We start from the raw sequence: 15,000 nt of genomic DNA on the forward strand, positions 1-15,000 counted from the left end.
TTGCATGAAACCCACATTTGTGGGTTTATAACCTTCTTTTTTATGGTTTTATACAGCACAGCCCATTTGCGCGGGGCTGCGCTGGGTTTAAAAATATATATAATTTTATCATTTTGCCATCGGGTTGTATTGCCAATGGCCACATATTTGGCCATTGGCATGCTGCCTGAGTCATATGCAACCTTGTTTTGGAGCTGACATCGCTCCGTTGTGGAATTTGCAGAAATGTACTCAGTTGTCAGCTGAGTACATTTCTGCAGCTAAAACGTCTCCTACACGGACTGGTTTCTGCTTCGTGGATCGCTAATATACCTAATTTGCATACCTTTCGGATGCAAGTGAGGTATTTAGCATGTCCACGCCCAGTCCGTGTAAGAGACCTTTTAGCTGGTCTCTTACACGGAGCTTAGGGCTGTTCCTGGATCGCGAGGCTTGCATGGAGTGTTGCACGTCACTTACACTCCGTGCAAGCCTTCGTGAATCCTGCCCTTACGTTACTAATGAACAAAAACATCTGCTTGTACCTTAAACTTAATGAGATGTTTTTCTTAAATAACTGTTTGCAAGGGTAAGCCCCCCCTGCAAGACAGAATACCCCACCATCTCCTTACTTTTGCGCACTAACTAAATGGTCATACAACTGCTGGGAAAAAAGAATCTCACACAGAACCACACTGGCTGTGATTTCCTACTAAAAATAGTGATCAAGAAATTCAAAGCTATACTCAACTAACTGTAACCATATTATGTGCTCTCATACATTTTCTTCCTCACCTTTATTTAGATGTTTCTGTTTGGTTTGTTTGTTTATTTATTTATTGTCCCACACAATTATCATCTAATTCTTTAGTTCTAATCTCCCCCAAAACCCCTCAGCATCAATCCCTTCCGCACATGTGTACAGATGGGCTATATCAAGGCCAAGATCAGGGGGACATCCAGAATTATTGCATGTAACTACCAGTGCAAGAATGTATTTTGCTGTGTTCCTGCAGATATATGTCAATATTTAATTCTTCTGTAAAACTGAACACTATTTACATTGACACACAGCATTTTTGTATTTGGATATATATTGTTTATTCAGAAAAATACTATTGGACATACATTTGATCCACTGCTTGTTAGACCAATAAAGGATACTGAAAGGAAAAAAAGTCTTTATTCTCAACATTTTAGATGGAAGCATTAACAGTTTGTGCAAATTTGTTACATATTTACAGATAATCAAAAATCAGCAATAGTTTTAAATTGCATGCAAGTGTACAAGAAATGTTTTTTCTGATTGCTACAATAAGTACTCAGTTTCTTCAGGAAGAAGGCATTATTTGGTGTGTTTTTCTATAGAAACAGTATTGATTTTGATTATACTTTGTTCCTGCACCATAATATGATTCCATTGCTACAGAATATATAACTTGGATGTCAAATTATAGAGTTTCACAATATACTGCATTAAAACTGAGTTTGTCAGTGGAGTAACTGCTTAGAATTTTACAAACTATTGGCTAGAGATTATGACAGGAGAAATGTCACATGTCACAAATGGGATCTTTACTTCCTTGCTCTGTATATACTGTTTATGTTGTATATATTGCATATATTGTTCATTTTGTTCTTTTATTGTATGTTAGTATTTATTTTTGTGTTCATAGTATTTATGTTTGTAGTATTTATGCTTTAATCTTTTATTTACAGTACTTTTACATATAGTATTTATGCACAAATGTAACCGTACATCTGTTTTACACCCACTGTGCACAGTACCCTAATAAAACACAGTCATAAAAACATGCAATAATTGTGAAATCAGTATTCATTCTATTAACATAAATACTCATAAATAAATTAATGACATCTTTTGGATATAAAATGTGTCCTTTATTAGGTGATGTTATAGCAAATCTGAAATAGTAGCATTTCTTATATAGTGTTCACTAAAACATCTAACATTTTTAAATAAATGAAAAGTCACACCAAAAGTTGGGTTTACTATGCACATCCCTAGTTTTGCATCAGGATCAGAAATATTTTATTGATCCCACAGGAAATTGTTTATTTTACAACTGCACAGATTAACATAGATACAATGTAGGTGAAACAAATGGATCTATATCACATCGTCAAACTTACTATTTATCGAATACCTCTTCGTCAAACTCACTTTGTTGAAACCCCTTTTTGTCGACCGATCATTTTAGGGAATATTTTCCCACTGAAAAGAACTGTTAGTCCAACTACTGATTGTCACAAAAAAGCACAACATTTAAAACCCTCTCAGCCCCCAATGTGGGGACTGTACCCCCCACCCTCCCCTAAATAAATCTACCAACTCCAAGATCGCACTGTAGTGAGGAAAAGGGCAAATTCCCAATCATGGCCCAGTAAATTTTTTCACTGGGAAAATATTCACTAAACTAAGTGAGTTCGACGAGCAGGTATTTGATAAATAGTATGTTCGACAATGTGATATAGACACAAAACATATATGTTATATAATTAGATATGACAGATACTGTACTCACTTCTGTTATCCACATATATAACAGCAACACCTGACATAGGTATACTGTTGATGATAGCCAATGCATTAGATGAGTTTGATACCACCTATAGTAATGACATGAAAGGGGAAGCCTTTTGTGTTAATTTTCACTCACACTAGGATATAAGGTATTGCACATTATGATACCTTAACTAAGGTATAGCATATTGCACAAAGGATAACTGCATTGATGATTAATATGGCACTATAAAAAGAGAGATAAAAAGGATGGGGAAAAAAGAAACATGAGTAAGAGTTTAACATTGCACTATGTGGTCTCCTCCAGTAGTGGGGGTGGTGCTAAGACGAGATGGAGGAGATGTTACAGAGTCTGATGGCTGTGGGCAGGAAGAACTTCCTGTGACGTTCAGTACAGTGCTTTATGCTCATCATTCTCCTGCTAAAGGAACTTCTCTGTCCAGCCACCACTCTGTTGAGTAGTTGGTCAATATTTTCCATGATGGACTTTAGTTGTGCTAACATTCTTCTCTCAGCTACAGTTTTGAGGGTGTCCAATTCTTCTTCAGCTACTGAGCTATCCTTCCTTACCAATTGATTGAGTCTATTTGCCTCAGCCTTCTTTATACTACTACTGCAGCACATCACTGCTGGCCACTACAGTCTCACAAAACAACCAAAGCATGATGTTGCCGACTCTAAAGGATCTGAGTGTTTGTAGTAAGTGCAGCCTATTTTGACCCTTTCTATATGCCACCTGAGAATGTTTGGACCAGTCCAGCTTACTGTCCAGGTGCACCCCACATACTTGTAGTGCTGAACAATCTCCACTTCAACCCCCCCCCCCCTAACTGACACATGGGTCACTGATGGATGTGTTCATGATCTCTCTGGATGTACTACAAGCTCCTTCATTTTACTAATGTTCAGCTGCAACTGATTCATCTCACACCAGGTCACAAAGCTGTCCACCACCCTCCTATATTCCTCCTGGTCTCCATGCCTGATACTTCCTACTATGACTGAGTCATCCAAGAATTCTTGCAGGTGACAGCACTCAGTATTATAGCTGAAGTCTGTCGTATACAGGGTGAAAAAGAAAGGTGACAAAACTGTCCTCTGTGATGCTCCAGTGCTACATAGCACTGTGTCAGCCATGCAGTCACACATATTGGGGCCTGTCAGTCAGATAATCCAGGATCCATGTAACTAAGGGAGCATCCATATTCATCTTTGACAGCTTACTCCCCATCCTATCTGGTTGGATGGTGTTACAGGCACTTGAGAAGTCGAAGAACATGATTCTGCGGGATCCTCCTGGTTTGACCTGGTGACTGTATGCTCTATGTATAAGGTGGATAATGGTATCTTCGACTCCTATCTTCTCCTGCTATGCAAACTGAAGGGGGTCTAATTCTGAACTGACCTTGGAGCAAAGTACTTCCTGGACCAGCCTCTCAAGGACTTTCATGCAATGCTACATGAGTGCCACAGGCCTGTAATCTGAAGTATCCCCCGGGCATGCCTTCTTTGGCACCAGAATCAGGCAGGATGTTTTCCACAGCATGGGTACCTATGGGTACTGAGGCTCAAGTTGAAGATCCTGAGTAGCACCCCTTCAGACTTTGAGGCTCAGCTCTTCACCACCTGCAAAGTCTTCTTAGTTCTCTGATCACCCCGTCCTCTAATAGAATGATAGTTGAACTGTTAACCTCTGCTTTCCCAGCCAAAGTGGGAGTGTGGGCGATTTTTGTTTGTGCCATGTGGTCCAGATGTAATTGTGTACCTTCCTCCCCCTGTGTTGAGCAGTAGAGACTGGGGGGTAGAGAAGGTATGCATTTTGCTATCCAGGAGGGCATCTTCCCTTTGCAAGTGGGGCCACATTGCATGTTTGTCCGGTGCTTGTTATCAAACCTGTTAAAAACATGTTAAACTCATTGTCTCTTTCTCTCCCTTTAATCCCCTCCATCACATGGCTGCCTGACTTATAGCCAGTAATGGTCTTTATCCCCCTCCATACTTCTTTGCTTTTTCACTGTTGCATTTTTTATTCTAACTTCCTCCTGTGCCTGTCCTTCCCCTCTTTAATCTTCTTGGCCAGCTGTTTCTTTGTCCTTTTCACTGTGTCCCTATCTCCAGACCTGATAGCTCTCTTTTTCTTGTTCAGGAGGGCTTTAATATCCTTGGTGAATCATGGCTTGTTGTTTTGGAAGCATCATATAGATTTTAAGTGTGTGGTGGTTAGGTCTATATTATAACATCGAAGTCTAAAAACTTCGAATGTTATAATATTAAACCCATTCATTCGAAACACCAGAAAACCGAACAGTCAGAATAACAAATTTTTTCCCAGGGAAAAAATTTGCTGTTCCGACAAACATACACATAACTCAAGCACACCAAAATAAATAATCCACACACATACACTTCACGAAACCTTACACTAAACCAGACATATACCACTAGCTACCCACTTACCTTAATCCAACCCTAACCCTAAGGTCCCTAACTATCGCACACTCACCTTACCTGCTCCATAACCCTAACTCACCTACCCCACCCTAACGTCCACACAATCGCACATTTACCTGATCTGTGCCCTGACCCTAACTCACTTAACATAACACTAACCCTAAAGTCTGTCACTACCGTACACTCACTCACCTGCACCCTAACCATAAAGTCCCTAACTACTGCACACTTACCTTACTCCAGTCCGTTCGCTCACTTACCTTAACCCGGTTCATAACCATCACACCACACTTACCTGAACCCAATCCGTAACCTCCGTTCGCTCACTTCCCTAAACCCAGTCCATAACCATCACACCACAGTGCTGTAAATAGCGAAGCCACGGAATGGACCACCAAAATCTTACCCTAGGTAAAATTTCGATGTTCCGAGCCTTCGCTATTGTCAGCTTTCACTCTAAAGGGTTTGATATTATAACATTCAAAGTTTTAAAACTTTGATGTTATAATATAGACCCATGGTGGTTTCCACATAGAAGTTGATGTATTCAGTGACACAGTCAGTGAGGCTATTGATGTCTTCCCCATGAGGCTCACAGACGGCATCCCAGTCTGTGGTCTCAAAGCAGTCCTGAAGGGTTGTGCTGGCTTTCCTCATCCACATCTTGACCTTCCTGATGGTGACTGGCTGCCTTTTAACCAGTGGCACACAGAGGAGTAGAAGATGCACCAGGTTGTGGTCTGATCTCCTGAGCAGTGGGATAGCTGTGCAACTGTATGCTTCTTTAACATTCACATACACTAGGTCCAGTGTTCTGTTCTCCCTGGTGGGGCAGTTATCAAACTGGGAGAAAGTACTAAGAGTTATATTTAGGGAGACATGGTTGAAGTCCCCAGAGATGAGGACAAGAGCATCTGGATGATTTGTCAGGAGTCTCGCAGAGACTGAGTGGATAATGTCACATACTGCCATAGCACTGGCTGAGGGTGGGATGTAGACTGCAATAGCAATTGCATGAGATAACTCTCTGGACATATAGTCTGGACTAGTATATCCAATATATCCCAGTGGTTCTCATCAATGTTGGTCATTTGTCAAGGAGAATATTTATATATTTTGTTGGCAAGGGTGTTGAATAGGCATATATATCTTCAGGAAAAAAAATATTAATATTAGAATTTTTAAAGCCACGTACAGAAAAAAGACTGGGAAACAGTATGTTGTACCAAAATTATGTGTCATCTGCTGGGACTGGGAAATGGAGCAAAATCTAAGGGACAATAAATACGAGTAACTTCACAACAGCATTATGTTTTGGTTATAAATCTAAATGGGTAAATAGTTTTGCAAAAGCATTAAATTCCTGTTACAAATCTAGTAGGATGAAAAGACATTTAATGGCTGCATAAATAACTTGAGCATATGGTGCCCTGAGCAGTTGTGGAATGAGAAGTGTGAATGTAGTGATAGAAATAATGGTTATATAGGTTCATAGGTTCATAGGTTCATAGAATGGTACTGAGCTATCTGCCCGAAAGCATATATTAGCCCAGCCACGTTGTGCAGTATTCACCACCCCTTTAGTAGTTCCCTAGACCCTTTTACTAGCAGCTAGTACCCTTGGCCCCTATCTAGTAGTGCTGTTGGTGTGATCCCCATTGTGAACTTTCTGTTACCCATCCACTCATCAAGGTTCCTCTTGAAGAGTGATAGTGAGGGGCTCATTCTTATGTAGATTGGGACCCTGTTCCATAGTAAGGGAAGTCTCTGCAAAGGGAATTTATCCCTCCAGCATGTTCTATTCATTGTTGTGTTGAGGTTTATATCCCTAGAGCGTGTAGCTTGAGTAGATTTGGTTTTGCTAAGATGGAGCATGTTCAACAATTCTGGGTTTGACATGGCTCTGTACGTTAGACAGAGATCACCTCTGAGAAAGGGGTATGCAACAGAGAACAGTCTTAGCTTTTTCAATCGTGCTGCATAGGGCAACTGTTTGAGGCCAGTAATTCTCTTGGTTAGGTACCTCTGTGGTCTCTCCAGCTGCTGGAGATGTCTAGCCAGGTACATTCCAATTGGTGCATTGTACACAATAATGAGTCTGATGAGGGAAGAGTAGAGGGGCACCATTACATCCTTAGATCTTGATGCGAACCCTTTCTTGATCAGATGGGTCACATAGAAGGATTTTCTAACCACTTTGGCAACATGGTTATCAAAGGAAAGCTGGCTATCTACTTGGGTCCCTAGATCCCTTATTTCTTCTTCATATTTCAGGGGATTACCTCCTATGTTGTAGTTTGTGGGTACTCTGTTTTTTTTCCAAAGGGGATTACTACGCATTTTTCTGCATTTAGCTTGAGACCATGGCTTTGACACCATGCATCAGTCTCATTTAGGCCCTTTTGGAGGATCTCCATGATGCCGGAGACTCTATTATAGCACCCAGTTTGCAGTCGTCCGCAAACTTAGTCAGCCACAGCCCTTCCGTGCTTGCCTGTACTTCTGAGAATGAGAAGTATATGCCAAACAGGAGGGCCTGAGGCACACCACTCGTTACTGGTCTGGATTCGGACATAGATCCCGCTACTCTTACTTTATTTATATGAGCACATTTTAATTATAATGTCTTGTACTGTAATGAAGACAGACTGATTGCTACTGTGAAGCAAAGTACTTCTAGAAACTTCCCCACATGATAGAGATGGCTTAATGTTCTCTGATAATTTAGAGATAACCTGCTAAGGCTATATGTAACAGTAGCTACCTGAATCCTTAGTATTTAGATATGTAGGCTATATGCCTTCGCTTTTACAAGGTTAATGTGTATAGTATAAGATATTTATAGCATGTATCATTGATTTGCAGTAGATGGCACAGCTGGATTGACAGATGGTCTCTGTATTTGTCAGAAAAATAACCCCCAAAAACAGGGGACTGAGTTTTGTGACTGAAGAAATTATCATCTCTTTAACTTAGTCCCCTCACTCTCTGTCCTTCAAGTCATTTTTACAGTTTATAAGTAGAATAAAATGCTAGAAATATTAACCTTGTAAATTATCAGATACATAGCTTGAGTGATTTACATGAAAATGCATTTGTTCTCAAATATAATTTTAGCTGTAGCTTTCTTTAGATTTTGGCATTTCTGTATGGTATGAAGTTATCTTCTTGACAGAGAAAACAAGTGAATTTCAACCTACAAAGAAATTTATTTAATTAGTTATCTATTTATTAGCATTTGTTTATCAGGATAGTCCACTGGGCTGTTACAGAGCCCGGTTGCAGCGGAGGCTCCACAGAAACATGAAATACAGTATTATAAACTGTACAGAACATGAACCTATAATAGTATATACAGTATGAAAAGTTTCACAAAGTATATGCACATAAGCTTGTAAGTAATAATTAGGGAAAGTGATGGTAAAACAGAAGTTGCCAGATAGGTTCAACTAAATACAAAGTTAACTTACAGAGAAGACAAAGGGGGTAACATACAATAAACTTATTGCCAAAAGGTTTAGTTAGGATATCACCAGACATTTAGCAGTAAATAGGTACTGAATTAAGAATATCATTCATAAAGTAATGGCAGTCAGATCTTGAAAGATGGTGGCTTGGTACAATTACAATTCCAGATAGAAGAGAAGTATTTTTGTAAAGACGTTTTAAATGAATCATAGTTCTGATTAGTTCTAATTATTAATAGGGGGGGGGTCATTCCAGGATTTGGATACAGAATGCGAATAAAGAAGCCTTCTGGCAGCCAAATTTTGTTTGTGGACTTGAATGAGGTGTTGATTCTCTGATCTAAGAGGCCTTTAGGGATGGTAGGAACTAAATAGAGAACTAAGAGCAGGACAGTTGAAGGGTTTGTATATTAATTTGTACGCAGTTGAAGGGTTTGTATATTAATTTGTATGCAGTTGTTAATTGTAGAAAGGAGATATAATGTGGGAGTTCAAGCCAGTTCAGGGATTGTAGAGCAGTGCAGTGCTGGGTGTATTGCTTGGCATTAATAGCAGACTTGGTGATTCTGTGCTAACATGTTTCAAGCTTTGTTTTTAGGGAAGATTGTAGGTTGGTAAGTATAGATGCACAATAAACAAGAGAGGGAAGTAAGCAAGTGGTAGCCAAGGTTTGTTTAGTGGAAGAACTAAGGAAGTGTTTGTTTCTGTAAAGGATGCCTAGCTTTTGCTGTGTTTTGCTAATATTATGATGTATGTGTAGTTTGAATTTTTAGTGTTCATCTATTATTACTCCAAGTAGTTTAGCATGAGTAACTACTTCTATTTTTGTGTTGTTGTTGGAAAGTATGGTGAACTGAGCTTTGTCAATAGGAGTTTTTTTAGGGGTAAATAGAATTATCTTAGTTTTGTTTGTATTAAGAGACAGATGATTATTGTTTAACCAGGTCTGTATGGAGGTAAAGGCTACTTGAATAATTTGTTGAATATCAGACATGGAATCAGCATGACATATAATGGTAGAGTCGTCAGCATATTGTATGAGAGAATCTTGGGTGAATAAAGATTGGGGACTATTAATAAAGATACTGAATAAGTCAGGACCTAGTATAGAGGTACAGCTGTAGAGATGTAAAGATATGGAGAGAGGGTGTTTGCCATTTAACTACCTGCTGTCTGTCCAATAGATAACTTGAAAACCAGTTGAGTGCAGATGGTGAGAGACCAATTTTAGATAGCCGGATCAGAAGTAGGGGGTGAGAGACAGTATCAATGACTTTTGATAAGTCAAGAAATATGAAGGACACAATTTTACCTGAGTCATGGGCTTTATTAATGGTGCCCATAAAGGATATCAAAGCGGTCATAGTACTATGACTTGGTCTAAATCCATGTTGTGTGGGAGATAGGATATACTTACTAAAGAGAACATGTAGGAGTTGTATATGTATACATGTTTTTGAGGATCTAGAAGACAGGAGAGAGAATTTCTATAGGACGATAGTTGGAGAGATCAGTAATATTGCCACCTTTGTGAAAAGGCAGAATGAATGCCTTTTTCCAGGTTTTTGGGATTTAGGATTCTAGGCTGGATCTGTTAATGAGTATACTGATAGGGTAGGCAGTGGCTTTAGCAACTAATTTTAGATATTAATTAGGCAGACTATCAGCTGCATTAGAGCTAGGTTTGAGTTTGAAGAGTAGTTTTTTTTATTGCAGAAGTAGGAATAGGATTAAGTGTGAATGTGGGTGAAGGACAGGTTGTAGTTTCATGGGGATGATGCGATGGTGTATAGGAAAGGGTGCAAGTAGAAAAGGATGGTATTGATGGTCCTGTGTAGCTTGTACTGTAGTGCTGTTGGGGGAATTTAGCTGTGATGTTTGCTGTGGTATTAATAAAGTGTGAGTTAAAGAGTCTGGCTATATTTTGTGGTGTTTCATCCAGAAGTGGACGTGGTAATTTTTTTTTTTTGTTCCTTGAGATTGTTTAATGAAATCTTGGAAAGTGAGGAATGGAGAAAAAGTGTTTTGGTACTGGTTTTTAAGAATATGGGTGATGTGCAGAGCTGTAGTAACTACAGAGGGATTAAATTGATCAGTCACAGCATAAAGTTATGGGAAAGAGTAGTGGAAGCTAGGTTAAGAAGGGACATGATGATTAGTGATCAGCAGTATGGTTTTATGCTGGGAAAGAGCACTACAGATGTGATGTTTGTTCTGAGATTGTTGATGGAGAAGTACAGAGAAGGTCGGAAGGAGTTGCATTGTGTTTTTGTAGACTTAGAGAAAACATATGACAGGGTGCCTAGAGAGGAGTTGTGGTATTGTATGAGGAAGTCGGGAGTGTCAGAGAAGTATGTAAGAGTGGTACAGGATATGTACGAGTGTAGTGTGACAGCAGTGAGGTCTGCAGTGGTAGTGACGGATGTGTTTAAGGTGGAGGTGGGATTACATCAAGGATGAGCTCTGAGTCCTTTCTTATTTGTAATGGTGATGGACAGGTTGACAGACGAGATCAGACAGGAGTCCCCATGGACTATGATGTTTGCAGATGACATTGTGATCTGTAGTGAGAGTAGGGAACAGGTGGAGGAGACCCTGGAGAGATGCAGATATGCTCTAGAGAGAAGAGGTATGAAGGTCAGCAGGACTAAGACAGAATATATGTGTGTGAATGAGAGGGAGGACAGAAGAATGGTGAGGATGCAGGGAGTAGAGGTGGTGAAGGTGGATGAGTTTAAATACTTGGGGCCAATAGTTCAGAGTAACGGTGAGTGTGGAAGAGAGGTGAAGAAGAGAGTACAGGCAGGATGGAGTGGGTGGAGAAGAGTGTCAGGAGGGATTTGTGACAGACGAGTACCTGTAAGAATGAAAGGGAAGGTCTACATGAGGGTAGTGAGACCAGCTATGTTATATGGGTTGAAGACAGTGGCATTGACAAAAAGGCAGGAGTTAGAGCTGGATGTGGCAGAGTTAAAGATGTTAAGACTTGCACTGGGTGTGACGAGGGTGGACAGGATTAGGAATAAGTATATTAGAGGGTCAGCCCTGGTTGGAAGGTTTGGAGACAAAGCCAGAGAGGCAAGATTACATTGGTTTGGACATGTGCTGAGGAGGGATGCTGAGTATATTGGGGAAAAAGATGCTAAGGATGAAGCTACCAAGTAACACGAAAAGAGGAAGGCCTAAGATAAGGTTTATGGATGTGGATGGAGAGAGGACATGCAGGTGGTTGGTGCGACAGAGCAAGATGCAGAGGACAGGAAGAAATGGAAACAGATGATCCACTGTGGCAACCCCTAATGGGAACAGTCGAAAGAAGATGATGGTTTAGGAGTGATGTAATGGATGATCAGATTTTTTTTGAGTTCCGCCTATGGTTGGATTGAGGTTTTAGATAATATTCTTTTTTATCATTAGATGCATGTCTTTTTAGCAGGTTATGAAGCTGTTTGAATCTTAATAGTTCTTGTGGATTTGGAATTTTTTGCCTTTGTTTCCAAGTTTTGTCCTTGGCTAGCATAAGTTCCTTTGTTGATTTAGTTAGCCATGGGGCATGGTTGGTTTTGGCCCTTCTTATACAAGGGGGTGTAAGCCTGTTTAAAGTTTCTAAAAATGTTGCATTAAAGAAGAGTACTGCATCATCTAGAGGTAGGCTTTTTAGGATGCTCCAGTTCATATTTTTTGAGTGTTTGTGGCTCAAAGTTGGTCAGATTCCTAGTTAACTTAAAATGATGTTTTTAAAGGGAGGGGGCTGTTCAAAGTATAAAAGCAGGGAGGTGATCGCTAAGTGTATTAGGGAGTGTACCAGCCAAAGAGATTTTACTCAGATCAGTTACCAGTATCCAGTCTAGGATAGAACCATCTTTATTATTGTTATGAATGTAGTTGGAGCAGTGATAAGGTGAGTGAATTTAAATAGATCGATATTTGCGGATGGAAACTTAGAGCAGCAGTTAAGCCAATTAAAATTAATATCGCCCAGAATGATTGTTTTGTTTTTTATAGTAATGGAGATCCAAGCAAGGATTTCTTCCAGTACAGGTATGTTATTACTATGGGGAATATAAAGAACTGTGATACACAGCCTTTTAGAGTCATTTATTTTTAGGAAAGAAATAAGAATTTCTGCATTGGAGAACCGATGAATATCATTAGAGTAAGGTACTATGTTGAAGGTGTTAAAAAAGCAGTGCAATGCCGCCTCCTTTTTTGTGAGGCCTGTCAGATGTAATAGTTTTGAAGCCTGGAGGATTTTAGCCAGGTCTCGATAGCAGCGATAATGTCAGATTGATCATAGGCTACCCATGCATGAAATTCATTGATTTTGTTACGAATGCTTTAGATGTTTAGCATTATGATATGTAAAGATTTACAGGAGTTATTAGTGTTAGACAGTGAGGGTAGGTTAGTGGAAGTCAGTCCTGGACTAGGGTGAATGTATCTGCAGAAGGATATGACAGAAATTCTGGGAGAGTTAAATAGTGGTAGTTGGTAACCTTTAGATCTATAGAGGAGAATCTGTTAGCAGGGGATAGCGTTTATTAAAGGAAAGTGACAGAGTTTTTCACGGGAGAATTTTCACAAATGTAAACATCTAAAGAAATACATAACAGGAATCACTTACACATTGAGAACACCGTGTATTTAACAGATGGTGCCTTAAAGCACCTGGAATACCATTATTTAACATATCTAAGAATTGTGTACAGTTATCTGCAAAGCAGTGTTACTGCCATTTCTTAAAAATAAAAAAGACAGACCAGAAATTGCCAGAAGCACCGCCGCCATAAAAATGTTTCAACACCTAGCAAATATAGCTGATGTTAATTAAAAAACACCTGCAGTGGTCTGAGATCTTTTCTAGGATTAGATGTATGCTTTTTACCCATTTACCATTGCATAAATGCAATCCCTCCCATTGCTTTGAATAGAAAAATGGGTATCTGAAAATAAATGAATAGAAGGACAGCTAGAAAACAATACAAAATATGCAAATGTTCCATAGAATTTCATTGTGTAAAATGAGTTTGTAATCTGAAATGAAACATGCCAACATGCTTTTAAGGAAGTCCCTAATCTTTGGGCATTTTAGTTAAACAAAACAAGACCTACATTTCCTACTGCTCATTATGTCTGAGAAAATTAAGGTTATGGGCATGTTAATTAACAACTGCGTGCAATTTATGTTTCAAAACTCAAATACCGATCTCCAGCTTGGAATACTAATGTTAACTGCTCGGTAATCCTAATTGGTAACACACTACAGTTCAAATTACTACCCTAACCAAATAAAGTGGTAAACATTTATCAGTTTTCTCATGAATGATACAACGAATGTGATTGTGCATATGTTATAGAAAAAAGTTCTCCCAGTATACAATTTTGTTGAGCAGTTCATGCTATATATGACCTAATTAATAGTGTAATTAAAATCTTCTTGATATAATAACTTCTGTATCCAGAAGAATCTTAAAAACAATGTGGTTTTATTAAATCCAAATAAAAATGCAGTATATTCCTAAATAATTCATGGTGAAGGACAAAACAAGTTGAAGTACCTTTAGGTATAGATCCATACTTCAGGGACATGGTATATATATATCTCTCTCTCTTAAAAGGTTGCCTGAGCTCATAGCAGCTCTCTTTTTTCTGGTTTTAATTGGAAATCAAAGATGTGCAGTTCCCCTCTGGTGTCCTCCTCTGGATCTCTGATGCTGCTTCACCGAGAACTTCTACTGCAGGCACATCATCTTCCTGGATTGGCCAACAACTCTGACCTGGCTAACTTCAGCCCTCCTTTTTTATACACCACTGATTGGCTTCCCTGCTCAGCAAAGCAGCAAGAACTGTCTACCTAACATTCCAAGAGTCCCACCTTTCTTAAATGCACTGGTTTATTTACATCATGCCTTTTCAATTAACAGTTTAGTTAACAATATTACAGTAACAGTCTCCTGTACAACATTTATAGCAACAATACTTACATTTATTTACAGCAGTTTTACTTCCTTTTCACATAACTCTTCTTATTAGGCTACATTTACATTTCTCAGTTTGAAACAACCCTTGGCTTCAGAATGTTTCATGAGTTTATAGTTAAGTACTAGGCTAGCTGCCTTTGGGGGGCATTTTAAGCTTAGCCAGTTTCCCTTTTGGTGCTTGAATTAATCTATCCTATTTGGTGTTAGGTTGGCCTTACTCATCCTATGGTCATTAATTATATATCACCCCTAATGAGAATAACTGGGATTATTATACAAATAATTTGAGGGGACCCTATGTGCCCATCTGTGCGATAAAGAATTTAGGAGCTACCTCTATCCATTGGTAGTACAGGGGTCAGTCCCATGATAAAATTTCTAATACTCAACCGTAACTCTAAGTTGCACTTGAATATGGACAGGGAGGAGCTTTGTTTTATGTGGATGGTGAGTCTGTTCCAGAGCAGTTGTATCCTCTACAAGATATAGCTGTCCCTTCAAACCATTCTGCTGATGTTGTTGTGTCTTTCGACTTTTCCCGGTTAGGGGCCGCCACAGCGGAACTCTGGTCCGCTAA

The sequence above is a fragment of the Protopterus annectens genome, chromosome 3.part1 (genome assembly GCF_019279795.1).
Source record: "Protopterus annectens isolate FY-2018-M chromosome 3.part1, PAN1.0, whole genome shotgun sequence".
NCBI lineage: Eukaryota > Metazoa > Chordata > Ceratodontiformes > Protopteridae > Protopterus > Protopterus annectens.